Here is a 23,536-nt window from a genome sequence, read left to right as displayed (position 1 = left end):
GTGGGCGCTAAAAAGTGTCCGGAATTTGCGTCACAAAAATATGGTAACCCTAATCTTAGTCTGCCTTAGGCAGTGCAGTTCGCCAGCTATTAACAGCTATTACCCCCGCCCAATAGCAACCTAACTAAGAGATCTATCGACTACTCGGGACCTATCATCTAAAATGCATTACCACCACATATCCGTGAATTGCCTTATAATAGATTGAAAAAAGCCCTACTTGATCACCTCTTGTCGTTACACTAACACTGTTGCCCTACCTCGCCCAGACATTGCTTCATTGATCATTTGCTACCATTGTTTAATTTTTTTCTATTTTCCTTTCTTAACTAAACATTTTTTTTACAGCCAGACTGTTCAGAGTCAAGTGTACCTGTTTGATGCTGGTGTGATCAGACTAGATGACCTTCACGGTCTTATCGATCATTCCTATCTAATACCGAATACTGTGCACGCATATTTTCTGTACCACCATCACTGCCGTTTGTTATGTATTTTGGTTCGATGAAAATAAAGACTCTCTCTCTCTCTCTCTCTCTCTCTCTCACAGCTACCCAGCGCACCGAGCTTTAGGCTACTGCCAAAGCTATGAAGTATTAAATGACGTACACGTGGGAATTGCTCTAAATCTTCAAAGAAGATCAGAAATTTGCTGAAACAAAGTTGAAATCAGTCTATACTCCGTTGATCTCGACTGCTGGAGTTTGAATTTGGCGAGCTTTCTTGAATACCAAATAAGTTTCATCTTCTACAATCGTTTTTTCAGAATGGTTGTGAAACACATGTTTAGTCAGAATTCATACAGACTTTGTCAATTTCCCGTGCCCCCCTGAGAGCCTTCCGCGCCCCCCACGTTGAGAACCACTGCTCTAAATAGCTTGATATTGAAATGCATACCTCTCCCCCTCAATAAAAGAGCATGTATGGTTTATTGGAATAGACATTTCGGTGCCGGTCATTACCGCGCCACGACACTCCAAAAGACATATGCTGTTTCGGACAACATGCGACTCCACGAAGTGTGCTACCAAAGACCTTGGTCGTGTCCAATGTAAAAAGTCGCGCTGGGTGGGCGTGACGAATAGTCCTGTCATTCCAATCTCAGCCCCACAGAACAAATGCCACCCGCGGCACCAACAGAGGAATGAAGACAAGGCAATTTGTGTGTGCGTCTCACGAAAGTTTTTTTTTAGTCTGCTGCGTTTGGGCGACTACAATATCTTTTGATTATAAAACAGACGGGAGGTAACGAATCAACAACGTACAATGAAATAATTATACCAACGTACCAGATGTTATTATTATGAAGCGCGTACCCCCAGCTCAACCGGTAAATCTGACCATTGGTGGCTGTGAGAGTAGTAATATAATGCAGTTACCAATATTATTCACAAAATTCAGTCATTAACTTGAGAATTGACCAGGCCCACCCTATGGGGGCCCAAGACCAACGTTTAAAGCGGGGGTCCTGATTCTCCCTACAACCCACGCTTTAACATGGTGTATAAGCGACTGGCTATCGCAGTAGGTTCAAATGTTGAGTAAAGAATTGCGAAGTAACGATTGGCCCCGTTTCAAATACAGTCATATGAGAATAAAATAATGTGAACATAAAATTCCGCCTTTCACTTAATACAGATACTATACAAGCTGCCGTTACGAGAAACAGCTCGGTTATGATATATATCAGCAGCTGTTGAATTGATGCTTCGTTATGGAAATCGTAATGTTTCATTTGACGAGTACAAAATTGCAAATCTTTGTCGGGTTTTCTTACGTACGTACACCACTGCTCGCCAAGCGGCAACGGCCAAACTGCGTTTAACTATAGATTAATAACCTACGGTAGCCGTGGGTTAGCAATCTATAGCTTAATTAAGCATAATATAACATCAATACATAGGTTACTATTTGAAACTAGGAAGAGTGGTGATGATTTTCCTGTTGCGAGGTAGTAGCGTCTGGAGTGCATTGATATAACCTGATATACAGCATGGCGGATGTTCTTACAATCAAGCTACAATTGTACATCCAATGCCTGTTAACTACACGTGGATACTTTTTACACAATGAAGAGCAAGTCTAATACTTCTGACGTAATAATGAGCAGTGGCGTTTGAAAATTAAACGTTTGTGCTATCACTAACCTGGTCTTCTTTGTTCACGAATGTTCATTTGTTCAGTTTATGTCATAGTCCTTGTACAAATAAAAAGTAATCGTTCTCTCCCAAAGAAATCGATTAGATATGGGAAGTAGTCGATTACGATTACGATTACTTTGGATTTTTTTCGAAAGTAATCGATTGCGATCACGATTACTTGAAAATGCTGTAATCGTCGTAATCGATTACGATTACTAATCGCGATGACCCCATGTCTGCTCTGTAATGACCGCGTCGCCGGCTGGTAGCCTTGTCTAGTTCCGTTTATTATCAATTTCATCTGATCAGACACCACGATATAGCGATACGATGAAAAGGAAGGAAAGTGTAGACATGACTTGGACTAGTCTTTGAAATCAAACACCGACCTGGACCTAGTCAATGTAAAGAGGAGGCATACTATACACACTGAGTGAAAAGTAAAAGGAAATATTATAAAATGACACGCGTTCAAATGACGTGGCATGTGACGAAAGGCGAGATCAATATGTCACGTCGTGATCCGGTAATCTTGAGGGCTGACTTGTGTTTGCAGTTGAAAAAGGCTGTGTAGAGGTTGGAAATATTCAGTCAATAGGACAACATAAGTGTGTTACGTAAAATTAATAAATTGAGGTCAATGAGATGGCGGGGGATATGGCGTAGTGGTGATGATAAGCGCATGCCGCCCGGGCGGTAGGAGGTTATTCTGAGCTCCTCTTCCCCGCATCGCTGTACTACGGTGACAAAAAAGCCCAGAAAAAGAACCGATGAAAGAGCGCACTCACAAGGAATGGAAAGAGCAAGAAAGAGCCGCGGAATAGAGACTAACATCAAAAAAGGAACTGTGAAATCGGGCAACTAGGCCGAGGTGTATGCTAGTTTAAGAGACCGCTACTGCAACCGCAACTATGGTTGTTCGGCATCCTCCTATCTGCTCATTACATCGCATTGTGTCTTATCGCATTGCACATCGTGTGTGTCTTGTTCAGATGAAAATATAATCTGACGAATATTGAATATATATATGGAACCCTTTGGGAAGCCACGGACTACCTTCCAAGGTGTCCAGAGAGGTAAATGAAAATCTTTGGGTCGAGGCCGAAAAGTAGAATAATGAAATCTGGATTTACGTCGAATCTGTGGATTGATCAATCCAGCGGTTAGGGGGAAGATGATATCCAGCGACTAGGAAAGTAACCTATAGTAGATTATCCTTGGCCGGAACATCAGGGTTTTCGTTAGTAATCAGTAGGGCAAGTTTTTGCAACTTTTAAAACTTTTTTTACAGCTCCCGGCAGCTTCCTAAATGCTCAGATGTTTTGTAGTACGTATGTGGTACAAGTTGCAAAAAGTTGCATGAAAAATCGAAACAACAGCAAAAAATTGCTTGAAAAAAATGAAGAAAAGTTGCAAAAAGTTGCAATATAAGATACCCCCAAACATCTTAAAACACCATATATGCTGTTTTGCTGCTTTTTCGAATTTTCATGCAACTATAAATATTTACTGGACCTCTTCGGTACCATGTGTAAATAGGTCGCTTCATTATTTCACTGTCGTTAAAATTTGAGGTCATTTCGGATTTGACGTACACAGGATAGGCCGCCGAAAATTATATTTCCACTGGGTCAATTTTTTCAGGCTATTGATTTATTTGAAGATTTTTTTTGAAGTTTTTTATTGCAACGTTTATGAAAAATAAATGCAACTTTTTAGTGCAATTTTTATTAAAAATAAGTACAACTTTCCACGGATTTGACTGCAAAAAAAACTTGCCATGATAATTAACTTATCTTGGATACTATGACGATCGAGTACGAGCCTAGATAAACCCCCCGACAATCGGGAAGACGGGCAGTAGCGCATTCCATAGAGCGATAAAAGAATGGATTATGATAGAACACGATTTCCTGATGTGGCAACCGATCGAGATCACAACTCGTAAAAACTCCATGACTATCGACTATAATCCACGCAGATCTCTGACTTAACGCTAATATTCTACCAATGTCTCAGTTCATGTCGTTCAGCACATTAAAATCAAAACCAAGTCCGATATGACAGTATCAACACATGGGATATGTGAGACACTGTACTTTCGAGCTTCTTCTCTACCAGGGAACTGTAAACTGTTGGGACCATAAGCAGACTAGTTTGTCTTTAGACCACATTCGATTACAATGCGATGCCTGCTACACCGTGTGAAAGTGTTGCAATCCTGCTATAATTTATAAGTGATGGCGTTGGATCAATATAGTTAGACGGACATAGTTTTATTCAGATACAGTATAGCCTACTTCAAAGCGACGAAAACAAAGTTACTCTAATATTTTATTTGAACTTGATTGTAACTCAAGTAACTGGAACACGCTTTACAAGACGACGCCGAGAGTGATGGCAGTCCAAACGATAGTAAGCATTTTTCTGACGTAGCACGTAGCCGCCCCGTTGCATGCATCTGAAACGATTGTGTAAGGAAGGCAATATAACAAGAGTATGATGAAAATGAGAGCAAATTAGATTGAACGGGGAGCTGATTAACGACAACATGTAGCAGCACTGCTTGTCAATGGGACATTATACATCTCTCCCCACATAGCCTATGTGTGTGAGCCAACAAATTCGTTATGACCAAGTTGATGACAGTCGGGCTCAACCAAAGCAGGCTACAACCCACTCATACGCCTTTATTGAATCCCAATCTGCCGACTTATACGATAAAGACTACTGGCAAATGGCAACTATGCTCTCTAAATATTATGATGTACCAGTACTACGAGTACAAGTATGTAAGTATGATACCACTCGATCGTGAGCAGCGTTTAAAAACTCACCCGATCTCAAGCAAATCCATAGCACGCACGCTGCCGGCAAAACGACCTTCATTCTTCTGACAAGGTATCAAAAGTACCACTACAACTTGATTTCTGCAAAGGCAAGCAGTACAATATGTATGGTTGCTGTATTCATGACCAGGGCCGAAACGGCACTTTGTCATCTCCTTGAAAACGCTGGTCTGGGAGCCCCTTAAGACATTCGCCTATATCTAACTTTCGGGCAGCGTCGAAAAAAAATCATAGTTACGTTTATGCAGTGTTGTCATTACTCGATTCATGATCTGGCTCGAGTCACTAGCTCACTATACTCTAAAATCGTCCAAGACGCCCCGCCCTTCTACAAACTCTAATTCATCGTTATCCTTACATTTCACAGACACACACACCCTCTCCTTAGCGAACGTAGTCCAGAGTTAAGCGATTGACTAACAAGGCAGATTTGGTAACGGCGAACACAAGACTTATATGTTAAAATATAGTCCTACTTGGTTACCACGCACCTAAATCTCTAATAAGTAGGGCAAGTTTTAGTTGCACTTAAATCGTGGGAAAGTTGCACTAATTTCAATATAAGTTGCGGAAAAAAGTTGTATTTATAATTTTTTAGATACAGTAGGGAATAAGACACTCGAAAACTGTTAGATTCGCAGAGTATCTGCTTGCTTCGTTTCTTTTTTCGCTATTCATTCGACAATGAATACATTTTATGTTTTTTAGGTTTGAAACCCACATGACAGCCTTTCGCTTTCAGATCCTGCAGAGCTGAAAAATTTGGTACTTTCCTATTTCACGTACGGCCTGGGCAGACCGCTGAAAATTACATGTTTGCTGGTACGCAGCAAGAAAATAACGCAATGCGCATATAATTTTCCGCAGACAATAATTAAACCGATAACACTGGTCTTCACGATTTTCGCGCCAGGACTTCTTTGGGTCACTTATACCTAATTTCGAAATGACTACTTCTACTTGTAATTGAGTAAGGTGTTACTTGTGCTACTTGGGTAGCTACGCTGATCACTTCGACCGACTCTAGATCATAGTAAAATATTACGGCAAATCAGAAACCACCAAAAATGTGAAGCTTTTTGTATTTAGAAGTGTTGTTTAATCATGCAAAACACCAACAAAAAGCCTCGAAATTAACCAATGCTAATCTCTGGCTGTGTTCTAACATAGAACACGGGGTATTTGGTGTAGGCCACAGAATGTCCTATGCCGAGAGGGATCGACTGTCCTAGAACCGATGCATCTTTATTTCTATTGTGAAGTAACACGCACTTCCGGTTTCGTGTTGAGCTGTTAGTTAACAGTCTCCATTCTCCATTCATCTGGTTGTATTTAATAGACAATGCAAAAGAAGCCCTTTATATCATGGCAATAAACCAAAAGAAAAACAGTTCAGAAAAAGCTTTCCTCGATTCCGATAAAATGTGACAATATATTAGGGTTACCAGTGGCGGCTCGTGACAATATCGGGTGGTGGGGCAAGGGCTGCAAGCGACTTTTTATCAAGATGACGTCACAATGGCGTTTTCCAACGTAAACAAGTAACTTGGTGGTACGGTAACACGAACTTCCCGACAACACTGATTTTAACTCTAGAACGAACAATTGGCCTTTTTGACGCATTTTCATTTTTGAAGAGCTGGTATTCAGTCAAATCCTACGCTGTTCGGCTGAAACTTCTTGACTTTCATTTATTTTATGTAGGCCACCTTACCTATGATTTTCATCACTCATCTAGTACAAATAAAAAAGTTATACACACGCATTACAGTTTTTCTACCTTGAGGCATCGCAGTTTCATATTCTTGAAAATGGTATGTATCTGCTAAACGTAGAAAAGTCGTTTGTAACAACAGAACTTTGTTAATATCGGCTTGGTCTAACTGTGTTAGCAACAACATCCCTTCTTATAGAAGGCCGTGGATCGTCCTCGTTCCGAGTCGCCAAAGCTCTGTAATATTATATTTTGGAAGCTCAGTGTGTTACAGGACATGACATTTGAAATGTATCATTAGACCAAGCGGACATCTGTATTGTCCATACTAATATACTAGGGTTGTATAAGGGCAAAGGGCCTTTGCTCTGGTATACGAGATGGCTCTTCGGGGGGAGAGGGAGCTGGATCTAGTAAATTGAATGCATATGAGGAGTGAAGGCATGAGTGCATTATTTTTAGTCAGACCCTCTCGAGGAACAGGTTTATGGAAGTCATGAGCTTTCTATTGACATAAGGAATAAAAAAAATGTGTAGACTCGATAAAGATAATATTGTTTTCGTTTATTACATGGTAAAAATGCCAGCAAATAATTGAAGTAAAATGTCAGATGGTGGACGCTGCTGCTACCAAGTAGTTGTACAAGGCCGTCTCATATTTAGGCAAGGATAGGACAGGACAACTCTTCTATAATCTATACATTTGCCAAGCATAGTCATGTGAAGAGTCTGATGTAATCCATCTTGAAACAATGTTACGTATACGTTTGGAGAAGCAAACGAAGTCCCAGTTGACACTATTGTAAGTAGTTGCTTGAAGCTACCCAGGACCAGAAGGAACACAGGCAGCTTCATGTAGCAACACTTTTCAAAGCTATCATCTTGTTGATAAGCGTAACGGCGAGATGCCAGTGTAGAGATCGAAGTTGTACACATATATATTGAGTTCACTCCAACCAGAGGTAGCTGTTTCCTTCAGAAACAATACAAACAAGAAACCAGTGACGGTTAAATGTTATAACGAAACAAAACCAGGGGGATATTATTGGTCAAGTTGCAAGACAATATTCTATGAGGGTACCGACAAGTCGACGATGGTCCTTGCGTTTTAGAATGTGAATGATCTTGTACTTGCCAAAATGCCGATATTTTAAAAAATATGCAAATCGAGGATTAGTTGCGAGATTGCATTATGCAAAATTCTCCGATAAGCTTTGTGATATGTCAGCAATAATCAAGAATGGTGATGTGGCTAAAGCGGATCCGGAACCTACTCCAAATTTTTAAAGAACGTGCTCAAATACCAAATGCGCACCAGAACAACTCTTGGAACTAGTGCAGTATATGCCCGCTTAACTCGTGTCTCTACTTGACGTCATTCATTATGATTCCCCATGATCCTTTATTTCAATCGCCTTGTTTATTCTATCACTTATCCTTTTTTCTTCTTGTTCTCTCGTTTTTCCACACGAGATATAAAAATGCTGACTCAGCATTTTTTCTAGTTACGACGTTTCAGTTTTGTCCGTTTGCTCCCATTATAGGGATTTTGTCCGTTCACCCTTATTATGTCACATATTTACACTCTGCCAAAAACAGCTTTACATCTTTTGTATGATCGTGGGTGGTATAGGGCCTTCACACAATACCACGTCTTGTACGTTTGATTGCAGCAATACGAGTCCCTCATTCCTTAGATCTGCTGCTTTCAGGCAAATTACCACATTCCGCCTTTTACTTTTCTTCGTTAGCGTTTTGCTCAAATGAATGAATCTCCTGTTCATCCGTTCAATGCCCGCGGACATTATCTGTCCTGCATTGTTTTCGGTCGTCATGTGGTACAACACCTCGTTACCTTCATATTTACAATATTGAGGAGGCTTCCCTTGTGTATGCCCGTGGGCAGCCGCCAATCCATTTTCTGAGACAATTGCTCTGTCGCACCTTTTCATGACATCTTTTAATTCTTCAATTTCCATTTCCACCCCGATTTTTATTTTAATGATCTCACAAATATCTTCCCAGGGGTGGTACCCATCCACCGATTTGTTACAAGGCTCGTGTCGACAATGGGCCATCAATTTGTGCTGTATTTTTTCCAGTCGAGGTATTTTTTGCTGGTACGGAACGCTTTTTTCCTTAGGAATCGTTGCCCAAACATGTGGATCATCTTCTCCCGCAGCCATTTCCATCCAATAAGATCGAGACAATCCATCCGACGTAAATACCTGCATCGTACTTAAATGAATTACCTCTTTTATTTGGAATCCTGCGAGATGATTGAGCCACCTTTGAATCAGGGGTTTTGGGCTTGGATTTTTCGCTTTATCCGTCATTCTTTTGAGGAGCCCAAATACCCCAGTATTATCAGTGATTATTGTAAAGGATAAGGCTCTCAACATTGACTGCCATTTTTCAACCGAATCCTTTAATGCTTTCAATTCCTTTGTGCACGGATCATAGGCTTTTGCCGCTGGAGTTACCCACTTCTGACTGTAATAAGCGATTGGGTAAACCTTTTCGAAAGGCGGTTTACACCCTTTTTCCGTCTGGAAAATGATTGACCCAAATCCAACATCTGAGGCGTCTGTTTCCACAAAAATGGGAAGATTTGGATCTAGATGGTACAAGACCTTAGCATCATCAAGAGCTGCCTGTGTCATTTTGAAATCCTGCAGTAATTCATCGGTCCATAGCACAGGCGTCACTCGTCCTTGTGTCGCAGGGACCTTGCCTGTTAGCGCATCGAATTTGGCCAGCTTCAAACTTAACTCAGGTATATGCTCCGAGATATAGCGAAGCGCGCCAATCCACCCCCTTAACTCGTATACATTATGGGGTGGCGAGAGTTCGCGTAAAGCCCTTATTCGTTCGGGCTGAACCTCAATTTCTTTCCCCGTCAAGGTTGCCCCCAAAAGGTTCACCCTTCGTTTTCCAATGAAACACTTATTGATGCTTACCGTCAGTTTCATCTTGGCGAGTTGTTCAAATACCATGCGTAGTAGTATTAGGTGATCTTCTACCGTTTTTGTGCTAAGAAAAATGTCGTCTATGTAGGCCTCCATAGGCGTCGCATTCTCCTCATCCGACCGACCATTTTGCTTCATGTATTTACGATAATTTTCCGTGATAGGTTTCACCACGCATTCCTGCATATTCGCACTCCAAAGAGCCACAGCGGTTTTAAGCCCCATCGGCATTTTACGCCATCTTACATGCATCCCCTTGATGGCTATACCCACATATTGTTTAGATCTTTCCGTTACATCCATGTGGAAATAGGCCTTCTTCAAATCTAGTAGAGAAAGCACTTCTCTGCCTTGGGCGAGCTGCTTTACGTCCGGTACAAGAGGTGGGGGTACTTCTATTGATTCTGTACTACCCTCCAGGCTTGCTTCCATCCGTCCTCCTGTTTTTGTCTCTCATTCATTTTCTGAGGGACCACGAAGATAGCCAACTTCCATTCGGCAAAACCTCGTTCAATGACGCCCAAGTCCAGGAAGTTATCTACCGCTTCTTTCAATGCCTTTGCCTGGCCCTCCCCCTTCAGATTATAAGGCCCAGACACAAATGGTTTCGTCGAGGGATCTTTAAGCTCGATGTCGCATTTGTATTTCATGGTTTGTAGAGCGCCAAGGTGGCCCCGTAGGTCCTCGAGTTCGGACGCGAACGGTGCGTAGATAGCTTTCCAGACATCATCAGCGATAATGGTATTTTCTGGAGTCGTCAGATCAGGAGGTTTGTATGGGAGTTTGGCCAGCGCTACAGATTGTGCGCAGAGATTTTCGAGCTCCGTCTTGACGCGTGAGTGAGTGTCTTTCTGTAAAACGTACGTAGTAACTGGCCCAACCATAGGCTGGTTTGAGATTCGTGATGACCGGGTTTTCGGTGTTGGTGGAGAGAGGGTGAGGTCCTTCAATGTAGGCCTCTGATCTCGGCGCGTGCCCGCACCTACCGCCACGCCGACGGACTCTTTTTCCGCCGGGGACCCTTTTTCTGGGGAGACGTGCATCCTAAAATCCCCAGACTCCTTGTCGGACATTTCCGGATGTGTATCCGGTTGACCGGCAATTGCTGCTTGATTTGAACCTTCTGGGAAAGTACTCATTACTGTGGCTGTCGTCATGCAGCTATGGGCCGAATCATTAAGGTTATTCGGACAAGTGCATCCACGCAAGCATTTAGGACCCGTTTTCTCGTGCAGGTCCAACTTTACGCCAGCGGGGATTCCACGCTCGACGTCTTCATTTACGGTGTCAGCAGGCATTCCTGTCTCAACACCTATAGATTCCCATGGGTTATGTGTGACGTTAGTTGCTAATGTCAACTCGTCGCTCGCACCAGTGGTCATTTCCATCTCGGTACTCGCGCCAGCGGCAATTTTCCGCTCCACGCTACTTTGATTTGCAGCATCCATCAACCCATCGTCGGTTGCAGTGTAGCTAATACTGCTTTCGACTTTGGTTCCGTTACTCTGATCACAAAGATTCTCTTCAAGTAGTGATACTAAAGACAACTCCACATTTGCGTTAGACGGGGTTTTGAATTCCGTAGTTATGCCTGGTAATTGTTGGACTTCCTCAATCCATTTCAGCCCTATGATATTAAGTGGGACTCCTGGTCCGGTCACAAAGGGAACGGACAGTCCATCAAAATCAATCACTACAAAGGAGTCCACTTGGGACGAGCCGCCTATTCCAGTCAATTCCATATCTATTGGTTGACGTTCCTCCCAGCTTTGTGGATATTTAGTTATAACGACCTTTTTCATTATTAAATTGGGGATGCTCCCCGTGTCAGCTAGGAATTTCGTACCAGTTGCTGTATCAACCAAATACAACAGTTGGCTACCAAACAATTCCGTAAAATCGGGCTGTAGAGGGTCATCCGGCATATCAAGAAATGTAAATAAGGGTAAAGAAGAGTTATGTACAGTTTTTATGTGTTGAAATATCAATTTGTCTGGGAGCTGATTCACCGGATCAATCAGCACCCCATGGCGTTTTTTTGAAAGTCGTACCCCTTGATTTAGCTCATCGTCTGTCCAATATGAAGCATCATAACGACGCGAGCGCTCATGATATTGAGGTTTCGCCCAGGCCACTTGGATATTTCCCCCAGAGGAACGTGCAGGTGGTCCATGAGGACCCCATTGATCCCTGTCATGCCAGTGGGTTCTATCTCGGCTTTTTGGCCGGGTATCGTAATAAGCTTCGCACAGAGCGGTTCTTTGCACGAAAGAAGGAGAGCCATGTAAAGCCAGATACCGGTCCAAACCTTCAATTGTCTGAATCCCATTTCTCTCAAGAAAAGGTTTCCAATTACGTTCTGCCGATGCCTTCACATGAGGCGGTACGGGTCTCGCTCGCCCCCGAATTATCCAACCTAATTCCTCATCTTTGGCAAGGACCTTATCGTTTAGCCAAAGTATGAATTTAGCCACGCAATTACGGGATTGATGTCCCGGTGCCTTACAGTAATAACAGACGGACAGCGATTGTCCCTGAGTGGGATTTAGATACAAGCCTAGAGGAGCGAAAATATTCGGGTTTCCAAGAAAATTGTATCGCTCACCTTGGCTGTCAGCAATGTTGCGGGCTTCCTGGCTGCTAGACGGAGTAATCTGTGAGCTGTCAGTACCCATCCCGGAATCTTGTGTGTTTGTCATTCGCGGACTTCGGTTTGAGGTTCCTGGTCCTTGACTAGCACGTGAAGATCTTGTTATTCTCGTTGGCTGTTCGTTAGGTCCCGTTGATGCCGTACGCCCATTCTGTTGTTGTACTGGCCTGGCCCTTGAGTATTGTCCTCGTCTACCAGGTCCATTACCGTTCATGATGTGAGTAGGGGGTCGATTAATGCGAGCATTACGCTGTGGATTACGACGTCGTATCGGAACCTGTCCTGTATTGTCAGGTTGGCGTGGTGGGGTCACTCTAGGTGGTCCAGGAGATGTTGACCCCCCAAAGTTATTCAGTGGTTGCAGGGGCGAGGGTGATTGTACCACCGGCGGTGGTGGTGTTTCACCAGGTGGAGGAGGGGTGTTGAGCTGTCTGTCCTCGTTTCCATGAGTGGGATAACTGTGCACTATTTGCCCCGCAGGTTGAACATTGTAAATGTGTACAGGAGGCAAGGACGGTTTCATATCACGTACTTCTTTTGTTTCCTGATACCTGGGGCGCGTTTCTTGCTCATCCAGAAACTCGGAATTCCAAACAAGTTGTAGTTCCTCCGCAACGTACCGCCAAGTTTTATCCTCTTCCCAGCCTCGCAACATCAGTCTGAGCGCTTCTGGAAGGCGTTGTCGTAAATTTCGGAAAAGACGCAATCCATCCGGATTATCCTCAATAAGACTATCCATGTTTATTTCTAGTTGCTTCAAAGCGCTATTCAACAGAGGTAGCGGCTCATCCTCCCAGCGATAGTTTCTGCGGAATTCTCCAATGATCTTTTCATCATTTACCAAACCCTGGGGATTGGATAAGGAAAGAGATCGCATCACCGATTCCCATTCTGCTTCTCCCGAATTGGTATTAAAAAAATTTCCCAGTTGGGTAGCCTGTTTGTGTCGGCCAGCAGCCCTCAATTTCTTCTGCAGCGCATTAGCCAAAATAACATCCACATCCGTATTTCCAGGACCGTGGCGTATTCTTCGCATCGAATTTTCCATCCACTTTAGTAATGGCATGTCTCCTGGGTCCATCATAAGCTGAAGCATTTCTTTTTCTGATTGGATTTTAGCAGACACATTGAGTAATGGGGCTGAAATACCAGAGTGTTCGTGTAGTTGTTGTTGTTGTTGCCTAGTCCTCCCCCCATACTCTTTTGGAGTGGAGGTAGCGCGAGGTGTATCAGGAGAACGAGAGATATCGCGAGATTCTTCCGCGGAATCCAGAGAGCTGGCACCGCCCCGTAGAGACCTTATATTATCTCTTATGTCTTGGGAAAGACGCTTTATTCGAGTATTAAAATCGACTTCACTGTCTTCTGCGTCAGATTGTTCCTCGACTGGACTATGAAAGGTTACCCGTTGGGAAGCGCCGTCCGCATTTATACGGGATTCTGTCTCCAAATTGCGGCGTTCTTGCCCACCTTGATATCCCCTATTTTTACTCAAGGAACTTTTTGCAGGTTCCGTCCTTGTTCCCGCCGTTGCCGGGTTTCCATTTTTGTGTTTGGCGCGTACACCACTGCCCACAGGGAAACAGGACGCTGGTTCCTTTAAAGAGTCGGACAATGCGACTGACTCGGGCTTCGGGAGCGTGGGATAGACGGCCGTTACAGTGTGGCAATCCAAACCCTTACGAACCGTCATCGTTGGCCCTTGTTTTACGTAACCCGACATCTGCTCATCGAGGGGAACGTATGCCGGAGGGTCATATTCCGGTGCATTTGGAAGTACCGTCGAAACGGGAGATTGGGTCTTATCTCGCGTAACTTGTGCATGCGACTTTCCGAGCTCAAACTCTGAAGTAAGAATGTCATTTAGCACCTCGGTAGAGACTTTCCCGCTAACTTTTGTTGTGGCATCACAAACAGCTTTGAGGTCCGCTTGAGCTTTTCGAACCTCCTTTTTTGCCTTTTCTAACCCTTTCATGGTTTCCGGCAGAGCTGTTTTTACCTCTTTTAATAGTTCTGTTTGTTCAGCCACGTCCTTAGCCAGTTGTCTTTCTTGTCGCCGTACATCTTCATGGCGTTTTTGTGTCGCTTTAAGCAAGGTAATACCTTGTTTGAGTTCATCCGTCGCTTCTGACGACTTTTTCCTTTTGAATGCTTTCAACATCCTTCGCATTGCCCTTCCTATTGACCGGATAAAGTACTATTGACAGAAGGTAGTAGATCACGCGAAGACACGTTAAAATATATTGTAGATCTCTGCGGCGTATTCGTGGGTTGGACGTAAGCAGTGGATTCGCTGCTATTAGATCCCAAAAATACGTTCAACAGATTAGACAGCGCTCCAGGTGATACGTGCAGATAAATTGCTGCCAATATTATCAGGAGAGATACAGACGATGAAAGCAAGGATACGACAAGTACAAGTTTTACGATGGTCGTCTTAGAAAGCATCGATTGGTCAACGTCTGAACACCGGAAGGTCCCCGTACTGGCCACCAATTTTGTTTTTAGAGTGCAGCTCCACAACGATTGTTATGCGAGTAGTCCACACTTGTTCGGGTTACTTCCTAGTAAAGCGTTGCCTTTCGTTTGCTTTAGTATCTTGACGACGTCTGTAAATGGTGATTGGAGCAACAACAGTTGTAGGATTGTTTCTTCTCAAGTTGACAATGACCCTGGGGTCCAGAATTTTAATCTACCCTTATCTACTGATAATCTGGAACCTTAATACAACCAAATACTCCAATAGTTAATTGCGCAGACGGAAATGTGGTAACTCTATGCAAAGCTTGGTTAAAATTGGCATACACATCATTCATCAATTATAACACAAGGCATGGTTTAACCTATACATCATCATACACAATTAACAAACATTTTCAATACTCCAAGGTTTGTTTACGCATATAATTCATGCGACGGCCTGTCCTGCCGAAAAGCTGATCTTTTCAAAAATATTTCATCACATAATACAAGAACACAATCAGCATTAAGGACGTCAAATCGTCAGTACAATTATTATTACCATAGGCCTATTAATCAGCCTGTTCGATACTACCCTTAACAAGGTGTTGCTTAGTTGAACACTGCTGATGAGTTCTCTAGTATAGTTTCAGTTATCAGTATAATTTTAGTGTTTCCATAAAAATGGACTTCAAACATTCCATGTTTGGCTTATGTAAAAGAAAATTTTATAAATTTTATATTGTTTTTCATTATTTTTTTTCAATAACGATTCTCACCGTAAAGTTCGGCATTTTGTTTTCGTTAAACTAGGGGGTGATAAGGTCCCTAGGGTCCTGCTTAAAGGTAAGGGCGTAGCAGTGTATAACGCCTTATATACATACTGTAGGGATGACGAGGCCCCTCAGTATTAAACATAATTCGCAGTCAACCGATTGGCAATAATCAGTACAAACTGTAAAACATTTCTGAATGTAGGTTAACCAAACCATTCAATAAGCTGTGAACGTGACGGAATCAATTCTCTGTGCGACAAAATACAATAAAATGACTCTATGCAAGACGCAATAGAGGTTCTGACCGTTCTATATCCCGTAGGCCAGTTATAACGCTTTATACACATGCAATAGGAATACATGAAATCAATATTATTCATGAACTTAACCATATTCATAGGACTAGGACATTTACAGTATCCTCGGGGTAAAAGGGTTCCGTGGATTCAGCTTGTTCCTTCACCCATTCATCCTTGATCAAGTTTTCCATAGGATGCATTCTAGCCATATAGTGGAACCACAAAAGTTTAGCCTTTTCATAATTTCCAGATGCCATGTTTCTTATCATTTTATGGTTTTCTAGTATTCCTTGGTAGTCAATAACAAGGGGCTTCTCATCAGAAAGGGTATCTTTAACTCGTTTGAAAAAACATTTCAATCCAAGTTTGATATATTTGGGTGGGGTCCTTGACCACTCGTACCATCTATGAGAGGGAGGTATTCCTGCTTCATATCGTTCTTTGAATAACCAAAAATAAAAGATCAAGTCTTGTTCCGCCACATTAGATCCAACTAGTTTGGTGACATCAACATCACCTTTATCATTTACTTCCGCGTTATTCATACTTTTAATTTTCTGAAAGAAATTAATCATCCAGGTAAGGGTCTATAGTTGTCATACACGTCACAGATGATTAATAGACATTCAACCTGGCAAAAAATACAATATACCATCCATGCACTCATTGTTCATAATTACAGCCATTACATTTCATTTTATGTATCAGTATAGCAGCTCTTACATCAGAGGGAAAAGTATCATTAAAGAGTTTATCAGTGGTATAAATACAAAATCCGGTTCTATCAGAACAAGGCATTCTTTCCAACACCCATTCTTCAGGTATGACATCCGAGGCAGGATGTAATCCAACACAGAAAACAAACCAGCAAAACTTGGCATGTTCGTAATTTTCAAACAATATCATGCGGGAGATGGCTAAATGCTTTTTATATAGCGCATCGAACAGTTTATCGGATATTCTTAGGTTGCAAATCCTCAAGTAAGGTGTCATAAATGTTTCCAGTTCATCCCGTGTTGTTGCAGCCCATCTGCTGAAGTCTTTGTGTTCGTATCTTTTTTCAAAGGAATCGAAGAAAACGTCAAGTTCATGCTTTACTCTAACAATTTTATCCCCCATATTTTCTTAATATAGAGAATTTTACGTTGATTATTGGACCGGAAACTTTCCTTACTAACATTTTTAACACATATAAGTATAATTACACTCCCAAAATATTCAATAATTGTGATAAGCGTATTAGGTACATAGCAATTTACTTAGCATACATATCAGTCCAGTTTATTGCCTTCTTTTGATAACTTTCGTAGTCATCCCGATACAGTCTGGCACTCTCAACATCCATTGGATCTTCTGGGTTAGGGGAAGCCAATAATGACGAAATCGAGACCAATACTTTTCCCAACGTTAAAGCAGGTGACCATTCATTTGCAAGAATGTCAATGCATATGGTACCCTTACGGCTTATATTCGGATGGAAAATTTTGGTCTCGAATTTAATCTTCGGAGGTTTGAATGGATATTCCGTTGGAAATTCAACTCTCAGAAGGAATGTTCCCCTTTCATATGGTGTCTTTGATGGTCCGCGCAAAAGTGCTTGCCAAACATAGATATCCGATTCGTCCAATGGCCCCGCTTGTAAAATTAAAGGGTTCGTTTGAATTTCTTGAGTGATTTTTCGCCTTTCAAAATGTAATCTATGCTTTGCCATTCGGTGTAGATTCTATATTATTCGGTAAGACTTACACACATAAAAAGAAAGGGAAACATTACCAATTCAGTCGTTTATCCATAACATACATATTTCGTGAAAAGCCGGCAATAGTTCTGCTAGTAATGTTCCAATCTTCGTCAACATTAGCTATAGCCAACACATATCGTAGAAATACATACAAATAGTATGCAGGACTTTCTCCAAAGTTTTCTTCCACAATGCGCTTCAGTACCTTCCTGGCGCATTCCAATTGTTCCACCACCTCATGGTCCCGGTATAGCCAAACAAGAAAATCCTTCAATACGTATTCCATGTCATTGGCTGTCATAGTCGGAAAGTTCTCGATCCTTTCTTTTATTCGTTCATGTACAATTCCCATCCTTAGCCAGGCAACTCTGCTGTCAGGTATCGTAGGATATGGACACGGTCTGAACTTTTTTCGGTTCAATTCTTTCTTCTGTGGGTCTTTGGGCACATATTCATACTTTTCATAATTGACTTCCAACATGTCACGATTAAAAATCAAATAAATTCCTAATGTCTTAAAATTCCTTACACAAAAAACCCAAACACCATTAAACATTCATCAAGTCTTAATCAGCAAGCCAACATAATTACATAAATTAGGGTTTTTTATACGAAATATTCTATGCGACTCATTGATGTAGTGGAAAATTCGAGGCAATACATACATAATTTTAGTTAATCATCTTTCAAACATTCTTTTATCCATTGTTCTGAAACGTTTTCCTTCATGGGATGCATACGAACAATATGTTGGTACCAAAGGAATTTGGCTTCCTTATAGTTTCCCAATGTAATAATTGCAATCCGATTATGTTCTTTAATAGCGTCGTGATATCCCAGAGCCTTGCCTTGAGGAGATAAGGCACTTCCGTAAACTTTGTCAACATACAGCGTCAGCATTCTGACAATGTCATTGGGTCTTGTCATAGCCCATCTTTGCCATCTGTCGGAAATTTCCACATCTTCTTCATAGTATTTACAGAACATGTCAAAATAATATTTCAAGTCGCACACTGCAGATTCATGTCCCATTTGCAATAATTCCTGGTTACTTATGGTTCTTCGAGACATTCCTCTTAATCGTGCAGTATAACAATTTTGGAAAAAGCGTCTTCTAAAATTGGAATAGCAACAGTTTCAAATTCTCGAGCATTTAGAAGTAATGTTGTAGAATCTTGCAATTCCATCTGTGGTAATCTTTCATCCAGAAATTCTTCTGGTAGATATTTATGAGCCGGATGTAGTTTTAGAACAAGTCCAAACCATGTATATTGGGCCAGATCAAAATCTTTTGTAACAAAAACGCGAGCAATATCGCTATGTGCGTCATAAAGCTTATCAAAAAGTTTTTCTGTCACATTCGCAAAACAATGATGAAGGTATTTCTTTATTAATTGTTTGAATTTTTCCTTTGGGGTATTTTTCCATATCTCAAAATTTTGATGATGGTATTCCTGTTCAAATTCATCATAGTATTCATTAATTTGTTTCTTGGCTAGCGTAATTTCCCAATTCTCTAATACTCTAGTCATCTTAATACAGAATAAAGTACGTTAAAATCATATGTTCAATTTTACGAATAATTGATTCATACGCGCAAAAGTAACTAGTAACATCATGTATTATACATATGCATCAAGAGCATTCATGCCACAAAATAATAGTCCTGCCTGCTCCATCAAGCTCTATACACCTTTATCTTTTCCAGTATTGTTTCACCACAAATGTTGCATCGCTCAGAGTTTGTTGCACATCTTTCACAACTACATAAATGCCCACAAGGTATGAAAGTAATTTCACTTTTGTTTCTCTTGCAATTTTTGCAAAGCACCACCTCTTGTATTTCTTTTAAACTTTGCGCGATTTCATCCACCGACATTGTTTCTGCAACTGCTGCCTCTTTCGTTTCTTTGTTGTTGTTCACTTCATGCTTATTTTCAGACATACTGGGAACTTGTTGTTGTGTTGTTTTTATTGGACTCGTGGAGATTGTATCCACTGTCTCCAGTAAATCTTGGATTATGTCACCAGTAGAGAAATGATCATTAATTTGTCTATTTATAGTTCCTTCTATTTGATCTCTCGTGAATCCCATGTCTTCCAATTGCATCCTGTTTATGTATTGTCCAGATAACCTTGGTCGATTATGGTTCCTTCGTATCTCTTCTCGTGGTGCATCAAGACATATTGCATTTCTTATCGATGGTCGATTGAGATTGGGATGTTCATCTCTTAGTCGTAAAACGAAATTAATACCTTTCATTTGCAAAACATATTCACAACCAGGAAACCACTTTGCATGCTCTGTCCACGGCTCATCATTGTAGTTCCAGTTTTGTAGTCCTCCATTGCAGTAAAAGCATTTCGCTCTGTCCGAATCCCCTAGATAATACATACCCGCTTTAGCCAATTGTTCCGCTGTTGCGAGGATCCTGGGCCATTTTTCATTAAACGAAGATATTCTTTGCTGTAACGATGTCATATGCAAATTTATCGGGTAAAGGCAAGGGAATCTTTCCACCAACTGGAGTTGTTCTTCTGGCGATGGATCCGGAGGTTCTCCCCTATTAGCAGTTAACCTTTCAATTTTTATTTTAAGTTCATTATCTGCCTGATTTCTCTCGGAGTCTGTCAAGGACATGTTTCCCGCATACTCGTTATTTGCCATTTTGCATTTTTTTGCATAAAATGTCTTTTATGTTGTTCAAGAACATTATCAGTGGGTGCCCAATTTCTCAGTACTCCTGAGCATGAAAAACATTGCGCTCTGTCAAGGTTTCCTAGGTAGAAAAATCCCTGTTTTGCCAATTCCCCAACCAAATATGGAGCAGGATAGGAAGGCCATTTGTCAAAGGTTCTTCTTCTCTCTAGTTCACTTCTCAAATTTGCTGATCGCAATGAAGTCTCATGTTCTTGGTCACAAATGTTCGCAAACACGGTTTGCGGTAATGGACATTTTTCCTCTTTAATAGTCGGTTTTTGCACATTCCGATTAGTTTGCTGACTTCTTGTAGTAAAGTTAAGGTGGCACCTAATTTGTTCAAAAAGGAGCCTCCTTGAGCAATTTGAAATAGGCAAGTTATAACCATGTTGTCCGGTCACCATGTCACAAGTAGATTTATGCCACTTGTCATCAAAGGCATCATCTCCAGTGACCCATTTTTCCACAGATACGCCACAGCAGTAACATCTTACTCTATCTTGAAATCCTGTCCAATAGAAACCAGCAGCGGCTAGATAACTCGGTATCACAGGAATTTCTTTCGGAAAATGTTTGAACGTTGCAAGTCTGTAATGCTCAACCCGGTGATCTCCAGGTGGAATATAAATGCAATTATGTCCAGGAGGATCACGATCTCTTTTCATCAGAATGCCCATAGTTTCAAATTGATTGCTTCTTGGTATAATGGCTTTTGACAGAACAGGCAATCAGTAATACCAATCAAAATGGTTAAATACAATCATACCAATCCAATATTCTAGTATTAACACATAAACATTCTGTTCTTAAATGAAAAACAAAGACCATTAAAATTTCATGCAACAACAAATGTTAATAACAATAGTTTCAATGTATCGAATTTCAATTTTCCACAATCTTAAATTTATCCCATTAATAACGGATTTTATCACTTTCACAATTAACATTGATTCCATTAATTCCATAGCTTAGGCGTTTTAACCTACTCATTAATAATGTGGATTATGAGCAAGATGATAAAAATTTTCCAGATATTGTCTCATCGACTCAGTTTCTCTATTCACTCTTTTTGAGTAAATATATATATATCCTTCCATAGCAGTTGTTTCATAATCCAATGCCAAATATCCTTTTACCCCCAAATTCTTTTGGCTGTGCCATGACCATTTGGAGTTGGCACTTTCCACATAATCAAGATTAGTTATGCATATCCAAATTCTGGTATATTTCATTACTACTCCTCGTATGACTTCATATACTACTCGCCTTATTCCTGAGGGTGGTATTCTTCTGATTACTCCCAATAGTGTTTCCGTAATTATAGTCCATGAATTTTCATCAGGCTGTATCGTCTGCTCTTTCCATACTATTACACGTTGTTGTTGAGATGAATTTTTCACTATGGCAGAATCTTGGGAGTCTTCGGAGTCTGTTTCATATAATTCATCTGGGCTTGAATCTTTGTCTGTGTCTTCTTCTGACGTCCAAGCACAAGATTCATCACCATCACATGCTTTCGGTCTCTTATACCAATTTTGTTCCTTTTCAAAAAAAGACTTGAGCACATTCATCAGGACGCTGAGAAATTTAGGTTTTTTTGTTAGTTCAACCTCATCCAGTTGTGTCAGTAGGTTTTGAAAAATAGTCGCATTATGACTCCTTATTTCATATAAATACATTATCCCACTGTGACACAATAACAAAATAATATGCTTATTCTATAATTCTCACTCATATATGTACTTAAATAGAAACATTTCATAGCTTTATAAACATGTGGATTATAACACTAGTATACTCATCTACGCCTATATTGTTTCCCAAAAGATTCAAATCACTTATATCGAATGATACTGGTCATAGTGACAACATTGTTTTAATGTTCCAATGACCTAAAGTTAGGATCAAGGGCCATTATCTCCAAAAATAGTTGAAACCTTTCCTCCAAGGCCACCCTTCTTTTCCAGAGCCACTCCTGTAAGTAATGGGGAATATGTGATCTTGATACCCCATTCAGTCTTCTAATAGCAGCTTTGAAAAAATTCCAAGACACCTCGATCAATTGTGTATTTATGCCTTCTGGGGTGACAAATTCGCGATCATGATTAACTATTGAATGTTTATAATTCATTCCCAGGCTTTCCAACTTGCGGTAACTGGCAAATGAATCAGTCCATATAGTGGATCCCTCTTTTACGTGTTTCATAATTATTTCTGATAATACAGAGGTTTTTCTCCCTTCTTCAGGTACCAATTCTGCAAACATTTCTCGCGTTTTCATATCTATTCCAGCCAAAACCCAGCGTTGGCGTATTATTCTTCCACGATTAAATTTTCTTTTGGCCACAAACGTCTCATCAATTTGAATTACATGTGATTTACCTTGTGAGATTCCCCCTATTAGAGTACCTCTTCTTTCCATCTCCCCAGAGCATATCTTACGAAGTTTCTTGGTCCAATTCACCATTGTTCTCTTGCTGACGTGTGCTTCAAAAGCTATTTGTCGTTGAGATGCATCTATGGTCCAAAGATAAATCATCATTACAAGTTGGGTGAGTCTTATTTTGCTTCCTTCAAATAGCGATCTTTTCCTTATGGACGTGGTAGTCCGGCACTTTGAAACCAGACACCTCCATCTATATCCATCCATAGTTCTTTTGCATTTTTCTTCATTCATTTGTTGTCCACATTTAAAACATGTTGCCTTTTGAACAAGGAGTTTCCGTGATCGCAAAAACTTTATACATTTTCGTTCACTTGATATTATACCACATCGAGCAAGATTGAATAGATTTCTTCTTTTTCTGGGTTCTTTAGTCTTCATATTTATTTAAAACTTAATTGTCTTTTTAAAAGTAGTTTCTGTATACATAAACATCGGAAAGTTAAGTTTCATGCAGGTACTTTCAAAGTCATAAATCTACAATCGGCTTCCTTTAATGATATTTCCTGCGTCTTTGCCAATGCATAAATTTGAACTTCCGGAAAGATTATCCACATTATGAGATCTCTTTCAGAATCTCCCTTTTTTAGAAATTCCCTTATTTCAGGATTTACTCTCTTTAAAATTGTTACCCAGTTTATGCAAATTTCTGCAAAAGCCATTTGTATAGGTTTTTCAGGGTAAATGCTTCCTGTATAAATTTCTTCCCACTCATTTTCAACCAGATGTTTCCCAAGCCAATGATTGTTGCATGTTGTGACACCATACTTTTGTTTCCAATATAGTAGTCGTG

At 40.8% G+C, this 23,536-nt stretch overlaps 1 protein-coding gene and 1 long non-coding RNA gene across 2 annotated transcripts in view; one reads left to right on the top strand and one right to left on the bottom strand.

Moving 5' to 3' along the window:
- The window catches only part of LOC145457511 (sterol regulatory element-binding protein cleavage-activating protein-like), a 94,403-nt gene extending 79,337 nt beyond the window's left edge, over positions 1-15,066 (bottom strand). Inside the window, exon 1 of the mRNA XM_080335732.1 lies at positions 15,044-15,066. The gene's annotated coding sequence lies outside the window, so the exon portion shown is untranslated. The remainder of the gene's footprint in view (positions 1-15,043) is intronic.
- The window catches only part of LOC145457855 (uncharacterized), a 383,081-nt gene that overhangs the window by 146,683 nt on the left and 212,862 nt on the right, over positions 1-23,536 (top strand). The gene's annotated exons all lie outside the window — the stretch shown is intronic.

The sequence above is a fragment of the Botryllus schlosseri genome, chromosome 2 (assembly GCF_051294905.1).
Source record: "Botryllus schlosseri isolate E-star chromosome 2, Bs_hap1, whole genome shotgun sequence".
In the NCBI taxonomy this organism is placed as follows: Eukaryota; Metazoa; Chordata; class Ascidiacea; order Stolidobranchia; family Styelidae; genus Botryllus; species Botryllus schlosseri.
Note: the sequence above shows the minus strand (reverse complement) of the source record. Positions and strands in the feature narration are given on the sequence as shown.